This window comes from Geotrypetes seraphini, chromosome 4 (genome assembly GCF_902459505.1).
Source record: "Geotrypetes seraphini chromosome 4, aGeoSer1.1, whole genome shotgun sequence".
NCBI classification, from domain to species: domain Eukaryota; kingdom Metazoa; phylum Chordata; class Amphibia; order Gymnophiona; family Dermophiidae; genus Geotrypetes; species Geotrypetes seraphini.
The window spans coordinates 275,010,933-275,029,609 of record NC_047087.1 but is presented as its reverse complement, the minus strand read 5'-3'; the positions used below and the strand labels follow the sequence as shown (position 1 = coordinate 275,029,609).

General features: G+C 46.0%; 1 protein-coding gene across 9 annotated transcripts in view; it reads left to right on the top strand.

Annotated features, from left to right (window-relative positions):
• Positions 1-15,358: 15,358 nt before the first annotated feature.
• PTPRE (protein tyrosine phosphatase receptor type E) overlaps positions 15,359-18,677 on the top strand; it is a 318,077-nt gene continuing 314,758 nt past the window's right edge. For 6 of the 9 annotated variants that reach the window (XM_033941667.1, XM_033941665.1, XM_033941666.1 and 3 more), the window contains exon 1: positions 15,363-16,004. The gene's annotated coding sequence lies outside the window, so the exon portion shown is untranslated. Of the gene's footprint in view, positions 16,005-18,677 lie in introns of all 9 variants that reach the window. The other 3 variants (XM_033941674.1, XM_033941670.1, XM_033941673.1) reach the window with 3 other exon arrangements.

Genomic DNA, 18,677 nt, shown 5'->3' with positions numbered 1-18,677 from the left:
GTTCAATAAAGTCTCGGCGTCCTGTACATCATCACTGCAGTTTTTGTTCGCCATTATCACAGAATCATATCTTTTTCTTTCTGCTTATAAAATCAGCATTGCTTTAAAGGTATCACAAACACTGAAAGAATTTCTAAATCAATTTGTTTTGTACATACAGAGGGGACCTGGTAGAAGCCTATTCTATAAAGGAATGTAGACACCTATGTTCCTTTATAAACAGTGTATTGCAAACTGTGTGCTACAACACAATAGTGTGCTGTGGCGAGATTCCAGGTATGCCTTCAAAAGGGACAAGTTGGTCACTGCCAGCACCAGCATCTCTCCTCACCTGCGAAGGATTTCCAAACTTGGCAGTTTGTCTGGGTTTTGGAAGGCCTCCGAGCATGTGCGGATGTCAATGTGATGACATCACACATATGTGTGTGATGTCACCAGTCGATGCCTAGAGGCCCTGTAGACGTAGCCCCAAGTTTAGTGTGCCACTGTGGAAAAAGTTTGTGAGCCATTGCTTTATAGAATATTAGTGTAACAGCCAAGATATGCAACAATAATTTAGGCAAGAGTGGGGCGATAATTGTGGTCTGCCCCACATGCAAGCAGTGAAGGAGGAGGTGCATGGAGTGGTCATGAAGCCACGGTCTCCATGCACATAGTCACCAGCTCTGCTGGACTTCGCCTCCTCTGAAGTCAATTTCCTGTTCCAGGGCAGGGGACTGGCAGAGCTGGTGGTTGGACACATGTGGACTGCTGCCCCTCAGCTGCTCCACTCACTCCTCTCCCACTGCTTGGAGGGGGTGCTCCATCCCGGGTGGTCATCAAGCTAGGTATTACACTGGCATGAACACTTACCCAGTAAAAGGGCTGACGTGTGCGCGCTTATGTTCTGGAGACACACACATAAATTGCTCCCCCTTTTACAAAGCTGTGGAACAATGGCCCTGAAGCTTCAGGGTCCTGGGCTTCAGGGCAGTTACTGCAACGGCAGTTGCTAGCGCAGCTTTGTAAAAGCTGAGAATCTGCCTAAGTGTATACCCACCCTTAAATAACTTGCTGTATAGGACATATATACTTTTATAGCATAGCACTTAGGTAGAAATTCAGAATATATACTCATATATGTCAATATTCATATACAGTGGTTCTCAAACCTGTCCTGGGGACCCACAGCCAATTGGGTTTTTAGGATATCCCTAATGAATACGCATGAGAGATTTGCATACAAGTGACGGGTATGCAAATCTGTGTCATATATATTCACTTTCAAATCTCCAAACATACTGGACATACAGTATGTTTGCACTCCAATGTCCACTCTTCTTCCCTTCCCTCCACCATCATGTCCAACATTCCTTCCTCTTGCATCCCTTTCTACCTGCCCACCCTTCTCTCTCCACTACAACATCCAAAATTTCTCCTTCCCTCCCCTCCACCTCTATCATGTCTAACCATTCTCCCTTTCTCTTCCCTCCCCCACTGGCAGCATCAATCTTATCCTCCCTTCTCACCACACCACCGGTGCCTCTCTGCAGGTCACACCTATACAGGAACAAAAAGTCGTTGCAGAAAGGCGGCTTACAGGACAGGCCAGTATCAGCAGGATCACCTCTTTGCTGTGAAGGCTGCCCGAAGACTGAATTACAGTGACCATCCCAGGGAGGAGGTAGGTGGGAGAGTCGGGAGCTAGAGACGTCATGAGGCAAAGCGACAGAGGGTGGAGAAACAGCATGGAGGGGGGAAGGAGAAACAGCATATGGGAGGAAGGAGACTGGTGAAACAGCATGGAAGGAGGGAGGCAGAGCTGGATAAGTATTATAGAAAGAGAATGCTGGAGAAAAGAGCTTGGAGTAGAATAGTGCTGGATGGGGGGGGGGAGAGACAAAGAGCAGGAGAGGTTGGAAAGAGAGACAGAGGGGGCACCTGTGGGGATGGAGTTGGGGGTTCGAATTCGAAGGAGACAGAAAGAGAGAAGCACCTACAGGAGAGAGTGGTTGGAGAGAGAGTGAGAGAACCACCCATGGGGAAGGAGGATTAGAGAGAGAGAGAGGATGAAAAACACTGAAAAAGTACATTAGGTGGAAAGGGGAACCCAAAAAATTGGTGAAAGGTGGGAAGGGAAAATTGGTGAAATGGGATAAATTATATCATTCCCCTCCCCAATCACACATGCACTCTCCCCAGCAAATAACACACTAGTCATCCCCTTGAACCTTATTTACCAAAAATATCCAAACTCCTAAATAAGCATCTCCCTTAGGTATCCATTTAACCTTCTCCTAAATAAGCATCTCCCTTAGGTATCCACTCAACTGATTCCTTCAAAGTTAGGTATCTTTCTTCAGTTGCCTATATTGTTTTCCCCACTAAACCTTGTAACTACTTGAACCCTGTCAAGCTATTCTATCGATAAATCCAGATATCTTATACTTGTATTTCTATACCACAACATGTAATTTACTTAAATCGTTGTAATGTAATTCTCTCGGTAATGTCCTGATTTCTTTTAACTGTAATCTGCTTAGAACCGCAAGGCACAGGCGGAATAGAAATCACAAATGTAATGTAATGTAATGATTAATTATAGAATTTCAAGTGATATATTTAAATTAAAATGATGTTACTTTTTGTTACACTTGATGTAAGTTATAAAAATGAATAAAGAATTAAAAAAAAAAAAACCAACCAAAAAAACAAATAAATCAGTTTGTTTCCAAAAGGACTGATAAGATTCGACCTGACACGGTCTGTGTTTCGAAGAAACACGGCTTCCTCAAGGGTCCTATCACATATCAGAACAAAATAACCTGATGGATAACAACTGGATAACATCAGAAACGACCTTTATGGCAGCAATATGCAACTACAACACTCCGGCTGCCATAAGAAGGCAGTTTAGACATCGCCGGCCACAGGGCAAGGAGGTTTGTCGGGCCGGGCCTGTTGGGGGGGGGGGGTGTGAAAGTGCCACGAAGGTAAGGGGGGGTGAAATTTCCACGAAGGTAAGAGGCAGGGAGGGAGAAAGGGAGGAAAGGTGAGGTGGAGAGGAAAAGACGCTGAAGGGAAATGGGTAAAACATAGGGGGAGGAGGACGCTGAAAGCACATGGGGAAGACAGAGGGGGTGAAAGACGCTGAAAGCACATAGGGAAGACAGAGAGGGAGAAGGATGCTGAAAGCACATGGGGAAGACAGAGAGGGAGAAGGACGCTGAAAGCACATGGGGAAGACAGAGGAGGGAGAAGGACGCTGAAAGCACATGGGAAAGACAAAGAGGGAGGACGCTGAAAGCACATGGGGAAGACAGAGGGGGAGAAGGACGCTGAAAGCACATGGGGAAGACAGAGAGGGAGAAGACGCTGAAGAGAAATGGGGGAATAGAGAGTGGGGCGAAGACGCTGGCAGGGAAGAAGACAGAGATGCCCGACTATGGGGGGAGTGGAGGGAAGAAGATGGGTGCCAGACCAATTTGGAAGGGGGGAGAAAGGGAGAGGCACAGTAACAGAGCAAATGGAAGACGCAGAGAGAAGAGATACGGTGGATGGAAGGAATTGAATGAGAAGATGAGGAAAGTAGAAATCAGACAACAAAGGTAGAAAAAAAATTCTATTTCTTTTTGCTTCAGGATAAACTAGTATATTAGTTGTGTTGATAAAAATTTATAAACAAAGCCCTGCCAGCTAAACATCTTTTTCTCCAGTTCAGCAGCCAGAACTTTGATTTATAAGGAAGGAATAAGCTAAATATTGCAGTACTGAGGCTTGTATGGAGGCGGCGGGGACGTGGTGGTGAAGGGAATGGTGATGACAGAGCAGTGAAGGGGACGGTGCGGTGAGGGGGACAGATTTTTTTCCCCGTGCCATTCTCTAGCGCTCACGTCAAAAGCTTCCCTCTGATTCAGCTTCCTGTTTTTGCTTTTGACTGAGCACCGCGTAGCTGATCTGAAGTTCTGTTGCTGGGGGTAGGAGGCCCATTGCCGATCTTGTGTCATCGCGGGGGAGGGGGGTCGTTGCCAAAATCAGAAAGGTGAGGAAGGGAGAAAGATGGGCCTGTGGTGGATGGAGAGATTGAGAGAAGAGGCAGATGATGGAAGTGGGGAGAAAGGGGAGAGAGAGAAGAGGGCAAATGATGGAAGTGGAAAGAAGGGGCAGATGATGGAAGTGAGGAGAGAGAAGAGGGCAGATGATGGAAGTGGGGGGAAGAGAGAGAAGGGGCAGATGATGGAAGTGGAGAGAAGGGGGAGGGAGAAGAGGGCAGATGATGGAAGTGGGGAGAAGGGGAAGATGATGGAAGTAGGGAGAGAGAAGAGGGCAGATGATGGAAGTGGGGAGAAGGGAGAGCAAATGCTGAATGGAAGTGGAGAAAGAGAACACATACTGGATGGAAGGAGGGATAAAGAAAAAGGACATATGCTGGATGGGGGAAGAAGATAGAGTTAGTGAGATAGTGGAGGGGTGAAGAAATGGGGTGGCATTCTGTGGGTAGACATAGTGAAAAGAGGGAAACTGAGGACTGCATAGTAAGAAAGAATTTAATTTAGATGGAGGCAGAAATTAAAGAAGGAAGACCAGAGAAGGGAAGAGAGAGAGGAGAGAGAGAGATGCCAGAGAACGGGGAAGGAGACAGAGATATCAGACCTGAGCAGAGGAAATGAGAAGAGAGAGATGCTAAAAACCACAGGGGGGAGGGAAAGAGAAATGAAAGGAGAAAGATGCCAGACCATGAGGGAACAGAGGGAAGATGATGGATGCCAGACCAAAGGGGGGGGGCCTAGAGGAGAGATGGCAGGGGGAGACAGACAGTTTCTGGAAGGGGCAGACAGTGGATGGAACGGGCAGATGCTGGACTGAAGAGACAGGGCTGACGCTGGAAGGAAAAGAGTGAAAAGAAGATAAAAGCAGAAACCAGAGACAACAAAAGGTAGAAAAAAATCATTTTATTTCTATTTTGTCATTAGAATATATCAGATTTGAAATATATATCCTGCTAGAGACATAACTGGGGACTGCAAAGCCCACGCAGTACTTCTTTAGCTTCTAGCTGACTTAGGGCTCTCTCAGACCAGGGTGCAGTTGCCCTAGTTGCACTCCCCTAACATTATTCCTATATTCTGTTAGTATGATATTTTTGTGTAGCATCTCTTATAATAAAACCCTAAGCGGCGCATGCGCACTCCTACTTGCGTGTTCATATGTCCGTGGCAGACAAGAGAGCACATGCGCGCTTACAACGGGCCCACACTCGAGTGCTGTGGCCGACTAGGAGCCGCACCTGTTCAATATATTAAGAGCGGCGGCAGCTCCACAGGTACTGGAGGGGGAGGGACATACCGCTTCTCCTGCACATACCGGCAGAAACCTCCCTACAGTGTTGGCAGCCGCAGCACACTAAACAGGCTGCTTCACGGCTTTCTCCTGCCGTTGAGTCCCTCTGCCATGTCACTAATGACATCATCAGTGATGTGACAGACGGACTCAACAGCAGGAGAAATCCGCGAAGCAGCCTGTTTAGCGTGCTACGGCTGCCAACACTGGAGGGAGATTTGTTATTAAGGTCATCTCGCTGGGAGGGTCGCATGGGAGGGAGAGATAGCAGAGTCAGCGGGGGTTGGGCTGGGAGGGGAGAGAAGCGGTCCGCCTCGGGTGCTTCAAGGCCTGGCTTCTTCGGACAACAGCAGCGTTTACAATTCTTTGCTTTTTCCGGCTTCAGGCCTTCCTCTCTGGCGGGTCCTGCCTACTTCCTGTTTTCATGAAGACAGGACCCGCCAGAGAGGAAGACCTGAAGACAGCAACAGCAATCAATTGTGAATGCTGCTGCTGCCTGATGAAGTTCAAGGAAGAAAGGGAGCAGAGGGGGAGAGAATGGCTTGGAGGGAAGAAGAGATGGCAGGGCATGGAAGAAAGGAGGAAGATATGCCAGACCAAGGGAAAAGGAAGGGGGAAAGAAAGGAGGAGATGCCATATGGAACAGAGAGAGAGAGAGAGAGGGCAAACACTGGATGGAAAGAGAAGAGAGGGCAGTGAATGGAAGGGGCAAGACAGAGGGTGAACAGTAGATGGAAGGGGTAGAGAGAGGGAGACAGACACTGAATGGAAGTGTGGAGGACAGGGGGAGCAGACGTTGGAAGGAAGTGGGGAGGAGAAAGAAAAAAGGCCACATGCAGGATTGAGGGAAGATGATAGAGTTAGAAATAAAGATAGACAGACAGGGGGCCAGGGAGATACACAGACAGAAAGAATGACAGCGTCCAAGGAGAGAGAGACAAATAAAAAAAAAACCAGACAGACATCTACTCTAGCACCCATTAATGTAATGGGCTAAAACACTAGTTCTATAATAATTTGACTTGTTCAGTTTTCTTGATAGTAGAGGGGATATATGTGAAGGGGAGGGGAGACAGGGGTTTTGCTGGTCCTTGCTCTGTTTATTTATAAAATGACAATTGTACATAATATTGTTTCTTTTTATACTTTAATAAAATATGTTCAATATAAAATCATAACTGAGACTTGTGCGGATGGGATCAGATGGTTTGCGGGGACTGAGCTTGCGGAGATGGAGCGGAAATGTGTTTTTTAAATTTCAGTCTTAATAGTTGCCGGTCCACAAAATAATTCTTTTATTTCTGCCAGTCCACGGGTGTAAAAAGGTTGAAAAACACTGCTCAAGAGCAGAGTCGGCAGCTGCGCTGAGATGCAGGAAGGTCCCCTGATGACTCTCCTGTCGGCTTTGCTCTGGAAGAAGTAAGTTATATCGGAGGGGGTGGACCCGCAGATGCAGTCATCGCGGGTCCTTGCCGCAACTCCCTGTGTCTGCCGGGTCAACCCCCTCCGACGTAACTTACTTCTTCCGGAGCAAAACCTGGAGTCATCGCGGGACCTTCCAGCACGTGGCTGCCGACTCTGCTCCAGAGCTAGTACGTTGGAGTGGGGTGGACCGGCAGCTATAGTCATCGCGAGAAAGGAGTAGGACTGCTGGAATGTTAGTGGGGAGCAGGGAGAGAAAGGGGGCAGGGTGGTATGGAGGTAGTGCTGATGGAATTGATGTACAGGGAAGGGGAGAGAGACATAAGGGGGAAGGATACTGGATGGAATTGGATCGGAGGGAAAGAAAGGGGGCAGATGCTGATTGAAGAGGGGTGGATGGAGAGAGAAAGGGCAGACATTGGATGGTAGTGTGGTGGGTAGAGGGGGAGCCTATGCTGGATGGAAGTGCAGATGGGAGAGATAAGGGAGCAAATGCAGGAAGGAAATGGGAGGAGAGAAAGAGCGGAGCAGACGATGGAAGTGGACAGAGAGAGAAGGTACTAGATGGAAGGGGTAGAAAAAGAGGGCACATGATGGAAGGAGGGGATAAATAAAAGGAGGGCACATGATGGGGGGGAAAGGATTTAGTTAGGGAAATACTGGAGAGGGTGAGGGAAAGAGGTGGCGAGCTGTAGGTAGACAGTAAAAAAGGAAATTGATGAGAGGATAGTAAGAACGTAATTTAAATGGATGCAGAAAATAAATTGAAAAGGAAAATGAGGGAAGAAAGGGATTGCAGAAGAGAGGTGTGGGAGAGGGAAAGAGAGGAGAGAGATGCCAGACCAATGGGGGTGAAAGGAGAGATGGAAGGGGGAGGCACACAGTTTCTGGAAGGGGCATAGGAGAGAAGATGTCATATAGGGGCAGAGAGATTGTAGGGTCATGAAATAGTTAACTGTTGCTTAAAATATTGCTCTGGCCTACATAGCTGAAAACAGTGTATAATCTATTGACTGCATCTGCCTAAAATGTATGTCCCTACCTTACCACATTGTAAGCTGAATAGATAAGAGTTTGAGCCATGATGTACCCTGCCCTTCTGTACATTTATTGTAAGAGTTAGATAAGTGTCCTGCTAGTGACCTGCTAGTGTGAGCTTAGAACCAATGAGTGTTAAGAAAAGTAACACGTGAAAAGCTTTTTCTAGAATTCAGTTGTATAGCCAGAAAAATGAATAAATATCTCTGTAACTTCCTGGTTTCGGCACTTCTGAGCCAGCTTGAAGCTCAGGGGTCCAACATGCATGCTGTGAATAAATTTCTTTTACTTTCTTCACGCCTCTGACTTTGTGTGTCCAAGTGACCTTTCATTTGGCGCCCGAACAGGGACTTGAAGGTCTCTTGACCACTGGTTACTCGATTGGTCACTTGTTTCTGGTCCTACGGCTGATATGTCTGCTTAGCCGGCTGCCTTCCTTTTGGGGGGTTGGCAGACCTCAGGACGTTGGACCGCTTCAACTGACTTATCTAGTCTCAGTTTAAAGTACAAGAATCTGTATCTGTATCTGTATCTGTACCTGGAGTGGCCACTATCTGGTAAGTGGGGATTGATCATCCCTATCCTGTCTCTCGTCTCCTGCCTAGTAAGCCACGTGATCTGTCGCTGAAAAGTTGTGGGAAAGGGATTCTAGGAACTGTTATTTTCTGGTTGAGTAACTGAACTGAAATCTGTTGTGTTTTGTGTGTTTGAGAGTGTCTGAGACGTCCTTGAGGACGAAGCGAGTGTGGACCTGTTAGTACTGCGTTTCCCTAGCCCGGAGACGGGCGGGGCCAGGAATACAGGGAAGTGTTTTTGTCCTCCATTGCACAATGGGGGGATGTCTGTCTACCTGTGGGGATCCCTTGATATGTTAGCTAATTTTAAAAAAGGAATTTGTCTTTGATTATACTTAACAAATCAACCCTTATTTGTCTGTGCCAGTTAGAATGGCCGATATTTGGTGTGGGCTGGCCCCCTCTGGCTTCCTGGAAGAGGACATAACTCGTCAGGTTTTTATGCATTCGTTTGCTGTCAGTTCCTCTTCCAGTCAGCCTATTTTGCATTCCAATTGGAAAATCCTTCACCGTCCTTGCTTCAGACCTTGCCAAATTCTTCCCTTCATCTGATTCCCAAGTCCTGCAATATCCCGGGTTCTTTATGACTTCTGTCTGTTCAAATGTTTCAGTGAAGTTTAAACTGTCAGTTGTTCACAGCATGAGAGGAGAGTACTTTTCCTTTTGTGCTGATAAGGGCCATGAAGTGTTTAGCACTTCAAATGCGGTTTCTCCTGAAACAGATAAGTAGTTTTAGATTTAAAGTTTTTGGCTATGTTATAAAATGTATATGCATATTCAGAAATGCATATAAACGAAAAATATGATTTCTGGAACTTATATTCCATGCTAAAAAGAAGTTCTTTGTCCAAATTTAGTAGTTATTTGTCTAAATTTAAAAGTTCTGAAAAGGACTACATCTGTAATTTGATCTCTTTGATCTTTAAGCAACTCTCTCTCCTTTGTGAAATTCTGTAGGAAGGGGGAGTAAGTCTCTACTGAGACCCATGTTGATTGTAAAAAAAATAAAAATGAACAATGTTTAAACTTGTGAGTACAGTAAAAACTTTGGTTTGGGAGCATAATTTGTTCCAGAAGTATGCTTGTATTCCAGGGCACTAGTGTACAAAAATATACATACTTGTATTGCAAGCCCTTGCTCGTTTGGAACAGTCACTGCATTCCTGCAGCGTCATATAGAGAGGAACCATTGGCTCAGTTGTGAAAATGTGATGCTTCTATACTGTATGTACGTGTATTGCAAGACGTTACTGGTATAGCAAGTTAAAATTTAATCATTGCTTGTCTTATAGAACACTTGCAAACCAAGTTATTTGCAATCCAAAGTTTTACTGTATATTCCAATCTTTGTTTTGTATTTCTGTATATAAAAAATGTAAGTTTAGGTATAACAATGTAATTTTTAGGAATGCTTTTGTATTGAAGTAAATATTTTTGCCAGTCAGCTGATAGTGAAGGGACTGCTGCTTTAGAGAGCGCTTGTGTCAGACTACCCTGCTTAGTGGGTGGATCCAGAACTGCATTTAGCTTAATTTTATAAGTCAGCTCTTTGGGGTAGGAACCTGATATAGAATAGGGATTGAGAACAATTCTTATGTGTTAGTGCACATCTTAAGTTCAATTATTTTGTACCTTCTCTAATCTTTTGTAAACCACATAGCTCTTCACGGTATTGCGGTATATAAACTGTTATTATTATTATTTATCTGAGTCTTTCAGATAGTGGGTCTGCCTTTTAAATTATCCTGTGGCCATATTTACATTGATTTCAAGTATGCCTTCCTCGTGTCACCTACCTTGGCTTTCAAATCTCCAAGGGTACCAGGTCCCTTCCTACACCGAGGTCCAGGCTGTCTGTAGTCTCCCTGTCCCTGATAACTGCAAGGCTCTGAGCACCTTTCTCAGTATTGCAGGATACTGTCCCATCTGGATCCCTGATTTCTCTACTATTGCTCGTCCTCTGTATGATTCCACCAAAGGCGCTGACTCAGCCCCTTTTGTCTGGACCCAACTTCAGGAGCGTCTTTTCGCTGCCTCCAAAAACTTCTGACTCAGGCCCCTGCCTTCTGGCCCTTCTGCCCAAGAAGCTGAGCTTTATGCCCTCACTTTTGCCCTGCGCCACTCTGCCTCTCAGTCTTGCAATATATATATACTGACTCCAAATATGCTTTCCTTAACTTGCATTCCCATAGGGCCATCTGGAAACATCGAGGTTTCATTACAGCCTCCGGCCGCCTGATCCATCATGCTCCCCTCATTCTTGACCTTCTTGAGGCCGTACAACTACCCTCACGTGTTTCTGTTATGCTCTGCCATGCTTACAGACGCGTGATGGACCTTGTCTCTCGTGGCAATGCCCTTGCCGACCGCACAGCCCGAGCTGCCAGTCTCTGCCCCCTCTTTCAGCTCCTCTGTATACAATCATTCCTTTTCTGGATTCCCTTACACCCCAGTACGCTTCTCAGGAACAGACTTGGGCATGCATTATTTTGGGCCAGTCTGTCCTGAAAGGGGGATGGATACAAAATGCGCCAATTCAAGTGCCAATCCAGACCCACACACTGATACTTCAAACGTAAGCACAGCGGGTACCCTCATATTCATTCCTCAACACCTGGCCCTCACGATTGTCAAAAGATGCCATGATTTGGCACACTCTGGAGAACCCGCTATGAAAATTGACTCTCAAGAGACATTTCTTTATCAATCACCTTGATCAGCTAGTCTGGAATATGGTCCGACAGTGTGTTGTCGGTTCTAGAATAAAATTCCCAATCAGATGACTGCCACCTCTTGGATACCAACCTATTGGAACATATCCGATGCAGGTTCTGTCTGTAGATTTTACCCACATGCCCATTTCCCGTTCCCTCAGTCACTTCCTAGTCTTCACAGACACCCTGACTAGATGGGTCAAAGCCTTCCTTACTTGCACTGAACACGCCAGAGACGTAACCAAACAACTCCTGAATAATTCCGTGCTTTGGTCTCCCTGTTTTTATAGGCAGTGACAATGGCCCTGCTTTCATTGCCGATGTTGTCCAACAAATTGCTCAGGCCCTCCAAATTGATTAGAAATTATATGCTGCTTACAATCCTGAGAGCTCTGGTCAGGTCGAAAGAATAAACAGAACTCTTAAGACCCTTCTCACAAAATGAATTGAAGAAACTAATCTGTCCTGGCCTGTCCTGTTGCTTTCTGTTCTTTTTCAGATTAGATGCATCCCATCTAAGCCCCATTTGAGCTCATGTCCGGCCGGCCACCACCCATTGTGAACCCAGATCCTGGTTCCTTTGCTACTCTGGGATCAGATATCCTCCAGAGTCAGGTCCAGTCTTTAGCTAAAGCCCTTTAAGAGCTCCACAAATGGGTCCTGGAAAGGGCCCCACTATCGATAGCTACACAAGTCCATGGGTATGTCCCTGTAAATACAGTATGGCTAAAACTTGGAAGTCAGACCCCCTGAAACTTAGGTGGATAGGTCCTTTTACTGTCCTAATTTCTTCTCTTACAGTTGTCAAAGGTGTCCGGACATGAAACTTGGTTCCACTACAACACGGATCTTCAGCTGAAGCTTTCTAAGACCTCAAAAGTTCTGAATATTTACCATTGTACTTAGCAGGTGTTCTGAATATAATTCTTTATAAGTGTTTGAGTTTAATTGACTGCCTGTGGTTCACCACTGCTTTTAGCAAGTGTTTTGAGTATAACTGTTTGAAGTTTTCTAAGTTGTGCCTGAAAGAAAAATGAGTTTCCCCTGTTAGTATATATATATCTGATATTTGTGTTGCCCTTACTTATGCTTCTTTCTTCTGTATTTCTTTCCTATTGTACTTAACAAGTGCAGCCCCTTTGCCTGATGTTTGTTTGCATGAAGGAGTTAAGTACAGAAAGTGTCAAACATCAGAGAGTATTTTCTGTTTCCAACCTACTGGTGATGAAGTTTAAAAGTGGGCAGAAATCTGCATTGATGATGTTGAGGGTCCACTTATCAACTAGACTCTTATTGTAGACCCCACTCGCCCGGTGTCTTTGTATTGTGATACATGTGTGCTATTTGATGTTTCTCAAGGTCATGGTACTACCCCTAATTCAGTTTTGTGTGGCTCCCTAGATTGACAGCGTTATTAAACCAAAAGTGCTAAGTATATATGTCTGTATAACCTGATGCCTTTAAGAACTGCCCCTATGAGGAAACCTTCACTAATGGTGGAGCCTGTCCTTTATGAGAAAGTGTCTTGTGGGCCACCTACAATAACCCACACAAATATCCCCCTAATACCCCGTCTGCCTCCCTTACTATAGGTCCTAGCTCCGGCCCCTTGTGTACTACAGGCTACTGTAATCCCATGGTTTTCACTATCACTGACCCATATAACTGGAATGCCAATGTCCAAGTCCAGAAGGCCAGAGACTGCATGGCATTGTATATTGATGGTAAAAGGTGAGACCCAGGTACTGATGTATATGTCCGAATTGTATCCCACTCATGTGCTCCTGTCTATCACTCTGTGGTGTTTCCCCAGTTTTATGAAATTATGAAAGTAGATACTAATATCCTGTAATCACTAGAAATCTGTTTATACAGTTTGCTGAGGCTATTGGACAAACCCTTAATATTAGCAATTGTTTTGTTTGTGGTGGCACTAATATGGGTGAGCAATGGCCATGGGAGGCAAAGCAGTTAGACATGTTAAGCTTATCTACACAGAACCTTACTTTTACGTCAGGTCCACGACCTTCACGATGGGCCTTGTGAACCTCCATTGTTGCTTCCCACTGTCTTCAGCCCTTCAGACACTGCTTAATGGAACTTCCTATGAATTATGGTCAGCTCCTGATAGTTGATATTGGCTCTGTGATCCGTTTGCCTACTCTTGGTTGCCTGCTTAATGGACTGGTACATGTGTGCTTTGCATGATTCGTCCCAGCTTCTTCCCGATGGTGAACACCTGGGAGCCCCTGTATTCAACACCAGAGGTCGCCAAAAGTGGTCTACTTCTACCAATTCCCTTAAAATAGGTGAATGGGGTGATGACTGGCCTGCAGAACGGATCATTGCTGCTTATGGACCTGCCACATGGGCCGAAGATGGCACCTGGGGCTATCGGACCCCAATCTACATGCTGAACCGCATTATTCGTCTACAAGCTGTACTTGAACTGATAACCAATGAGACTTCCAGAGCTTTGAGTACCATTGGCAGAGCGAATGCTAAAATGTGCACTGCTATTTATCAGAATCGTCTAGCTTTGGACTATTTACTAGCTGCTGTACCTGTGATAAATTCAACCTCTCCAACTGCTGCCTTGAACTTGAGTAAAGTGATTGAGGAAGTTGTGGATCGTATCACCAAGCTGGCTCATGTTCCTGTTCAAACCTGGCATGGCCTCAATACAGACTGGTTCTCTGGTTCCCTGGGCTCTTGGTTACCGTCTGGTATGACCCTGAAAACAATTCTGCTGATAACTGCTTTGTCCTCCCTGGTACTATGTTGTCTACCTTGTTTAGTTCCACTGGCTATGAAATTTCTTCACCACACTGTGGACTCTGCTGTCAAACGTTCCACTGCTGCATTGGCCCTTGCCCTCTCCCACTTACCTACTGGGAACCCCGACTTTCCTGACCCCTAACTTTATTTTGTCAGGCTTGGCTCCTTAGGTACGCCAGCCTGAAAGGGGGGAATGTAGGGTCATGAAATAGTTAACTGTTGCTTAAAATATTGCTCTGGCCTACATAGCTGAAAACAGTGTATAATCTATTGACTGCATCTGCCTAAAATGTATGTCCCTACCTTACCACATTGTAAGCTGAATAGATAAGAGTTTGAGCCATGATGTACCCTGCCCTTCTGTACATTTATTGTAAGAGTTAGATAAGTGTCCTGCTAGTGACCTGCTAGTGTGAGCTTAGAACCAATGAGTGTTAAGAAAAGTAACACGTGAAAAGCTTTTTCTAGAATTCAGTTGTATAGCCAGAAAAATGAATAAATATCTCTGTAACTTCCTGGTTTCGGCACTTCTGAGCCAGCTTGAAGCTCAGGGGTCCAACATGCATGCTGTGAATAAATTTCTTTTACTTTCTTCACGCCTCTGACTTTGTGTGTCCAAGTGACCTTTCAAGATGGCAGACAGTGGATGGAAAGAAGAGAATAACAAGAAGATGAGGAAAGCAGAAACCAGAGAAGACAAAGGTAGAACAAAAATTTTCTATTTATTTATTGCTTTAGGAGACATGTGTCACTGTTTCTGTGGTGTTGCATTGTATGCAGAGTCCAGCTTCTTGCTGGTTCAATTTAACCTTTGTCTATGTATTTCTATTTTAACCCCCCTTTTACAAAACTGTGGAGCGTTTTTTAGCGCCAGCCATGGTGGTAGCAGCTCTGATGCTCAGAATTCTGAGAGTCAGAGCTGTTACCACTGTGGCTAAAATCCACACTACAGTTTTGTAAAAGGGGGAGGGGTTAGTTTGTGATGACATATTCCATACTAGGCGAAGGTGTTTTCTGTGTTCCAAAGACATGGTTTTCTGTTAGGATTGACGGTGTAGGATTGATCTGTACTAGTCTGGCTTGTTTAGTTTTACAATGGGTGTATTGCTGTTGTATTGCTCACTGCAGTATGTAAGATGCTGCCTTTTCCTAGGTACTCATGTGTGACATGTGGCTTGTTACTAAAAATCATGTTTTTTTTGTTAAAGATGGGGGTGTGTGTGCCAAAAAATGATGGGCCCTGGGCGTCACATATGCTAGGTAGGCCACTGGGACTTATACTTCAGCATCTGCGCTGCTCTCATTACTCTCCCTGCATTATTTAACACTTACAGCTTTTAGTGATAAACCAAAGTTAACAGGCACTGTATTGGTGTACTGTAGCGATTCCTAGCGTCAATAATCACAGATCTGCAGTTATCCTCCCGATCTACTGGCACGTGGGCGTGACGACCTCCACGTGTAGCGATTTAGCTGCATGGAAGGCCACCACACGCACGCGCCATCAGACCAGGTGGCCTGCGATGCCGCTGACCCGTGCACGTGTCTCTGCGAGCCTCAGCTGCATGAGCCGGAGCACACGGCAAGAGCGGCTGCGCTGAATTTAGGCATAAACGGTGGTATTCGGATGTCTCGGAAAATCCTGGGTACCGCAGTCGATCAGCGAGGCTCCTACACGCGCACGTGAAACCCGCAGCTCTCTGCTCCCGACTTGTCTTTGAGATCGCCCGCGACAAACCCCGGGGCTGGTTTTTCAATTCTCCCACGTCCCGCCCTCGTCTGACGCAACTTCCTGCTTCCAGTGAGGCGGTACGCGTCCGAGGGAGAGAGAGGTGTGTCAGAGGGGGGACGGGTCACCGCAAAAGGATAGACGCGGGATTGGTGGTGGGCGCGATCTCAGGTATCAGTTTGACGGTAGGAAGGGGATGGGTTCGGGAGCAGGGAGAGGGCGAGATGGCAGTCCACGGGGAGGCGAGACCGGTTCTCGGATCCCCGAACGCGTGTGAAGAAAGAGGGATGCTCGGCGTGTGAGAGTGTGAGGGCAGCCGAATGCATGCGACTCGCGCTCTCTGACAGCAGTGCCTGGAGGAAAGTGACAGCAGTGCCGAGGAGGAATTCCTAGACTTTGAAAGCAGGATTCAAAGTCAGCTCGAATAAGGTAGAAAATGCTTAGTCCTGGTACTCCCGGGTCTTATTTCTATTTCATCATCTACCCGTGCTGCTCTGGGATTCCTTTCAGGAGGACTGTTCCAGGTTTGCAGGTGCAGGGACCAGTATGCAGGTGTTAAATTTATGGCACTTTCGTACAGTAAATCTAAGGCTAGCAGACCATATTTATCTATCCTGGCTTTTGGAAGAAAAAAAAAATAACTAAAGAGCAGAAAGAAACTGAGGATGCTGAAAATGAAAGGGTCGAGATGGAGGAACATCCCTTTTTCTTAACAATGCTGCTTTGGAGGACTTATACCCAGTATGAGACCTAGAGCTCCCTGCATCTGACTTCTGTTGTAAATCTGACCCCTGACCTTCTTAATAACACCAGGCTGTTATTTACATTTTTTAACATTTATAAATAATATCTTTTCAAATTGAGTAATCGTCAGACAATTGCTTTCTGCAACTGCTTATTTCCATTTGGTGGGCGTTGAAGTTTGGTAGCCTAGGATGGTGAACTGGTCTGCCCTTCTTCATAGCCTTTATCTACATTATTACTGCTTTAGCACACCCAATATTGCATGCCTTTGCTATGTCTCTAAATGAGTTCATTTGTGCATATGTGACTGCAATTAACCAAAGTGCTAAACCCAGGGTATGCTGAATATGATCTATCTTTCAAAGATAGTGCTGCATGGTGCAAAAGAGAGCTTCCTTCTGGAGTTCATAGGTTATAATATGTATGGCAGCATATTTAAGTGCTCAGTAGAATTGAAAATATTTATTGGTATTTAAGAATCCTTTGTCTGTACGTAAGTTGTACAGAATAATCCTTTCATTGATATTTTCCTCCCGCTTAGGCTTGTGATCCCACTGTTTTCTGGTACAGTGATATTGTAGTATTTATAAATGTCCATGTGATGAGCTTTGCTACCTTATTGTGCCTTTCTGTATAAAAAGCCTTCTGACATCACCTCATCGGAGTCATGATATGTATAGTTGTTCTTCACACCCCGTATTTTCCGTAGTTTCCTGTTCTGTTCTGTGGCTAAGCAAAACAAAAAGCAGAAGATATTGAGGGGCATAATAAAAAAACCTCTAAGTCTCCTTTTGGCCTAGACCCTAAACACTGAAAGTAGAAGCAGGGAAAATGTCCATTCTCAAAAAAAAACATCCAAAAGGAGGTTTAAAAAAAAAAAAAATAATGGCCTGCCTCTACATTCAGCTGTTTAAACGCCCAGACCACCACTACATCTGCACTTACAACAGAATAATGAACCCCAAAAAAGCCTAAGTCCCAAACGCCTAAAACCAGACCTTTTAGGTGAAGGAGGAGCCAGTCCTTCGCCTAAAAGCTGGATTCTGTAACCGGTGTCTGTCAAAAAGAACACCGGTTACAGAATCCACAGCCCCACCCCAGCAAGGATCGCAACAGGAGAGATGGCTCATCTCCCCTGCCACGATAACGATCCTAATGTGTCGCCAACTGTGACACTTCGGATTGCTATCGCGGCAGGAGAGATAATCCATCTCTCCTGCCGTGATCCCCCTCCGACACGACTGAGACAGGAGGGAGCCCAAGCCCTCCTGCCCGAACAACCCCGACACGACCGGGGCAGGAGGGAGCCCAAGCCCTCCTGCATGAACAACCCCCACCCTCCCTGACACGACTGGGGCAGGAGGAAACCCAAGCCCTCCTGCTCGAACAACCCCAACCCCGATACGATTGGGGCAGGAGGAACCCTGGCCCGGCGAACCCCCTACCCCCCACCCCCACTAAAATATGGGCAGGAGGGATCTAAGGCCTCCTGCCCCAATGCAGCCCCCCTATGTCTGCCTCCCTGCACCCCCGATTGGCCCCCCAGAACACCCCTGACCCACGAGACCCCCCCATCCCCGTACCTTAAGAATGTTGGCCGAACGGGTCCCAAGCCCGTCCATCCGGCAGGCCCGTCATCCTCAGAATGGCAGGCCTTAGGGCCTGATTGGCCCAGGCGCCTCAAGTTCCGCCCACAGGAGGGACCTTAAGCTCCTCCTGTGGGTGGGGCCTTAGGCACATGAGCCATCTCTCCTGCTGCGATCATTGCTGGGGGGGGTAGGCAGGTTGCTGGGGCTGCTGAGCTGATCGTAGCAGCCGCAATCAGCTCAGCAGCCCTTTTTTTCGGCACTTATACCTGTTTTGACTTGGTCAAAGTCAAAACGTATAAGTGCCGACTATGCAACTGGTCAAAAGGTTTGGTTATACCTGCTGTACGACTAAGTGTAGGTCGGCCTACCTCCTGCCCACCTCCCGCCTTTTCCCCTCCTCTAGAAACGCCTCTTTTCGCTCTATGCGTTTAGAGGCAGGGGAAAGACCTAAGCTGGTTTTAAATATGTCTAAAACCAGCTTTGGTTATGGGTACTTGGACGATCGGGTTTTCAAATTTATTTGAAGTCTGAATATATCTACCTGGTATCAACCGTTTTATGTAACTATTTGGATCCTATATCTTACTGCTTTTTGTTTTTCTATGCTGTTTGCAGGGTTTTGTTTGGGGTTTTTTTTGCCTCTATTTGTTTGCTACCTGTTCTGCTAAGTTGTTTCCCTGAGCGATATATGGCTCCTGAAATTGCTCTTTGCATTTTATGCAGTGTTTGTGCATCTGCTGCTGGGGTTTTTTTTTTCATGCTGATTTGT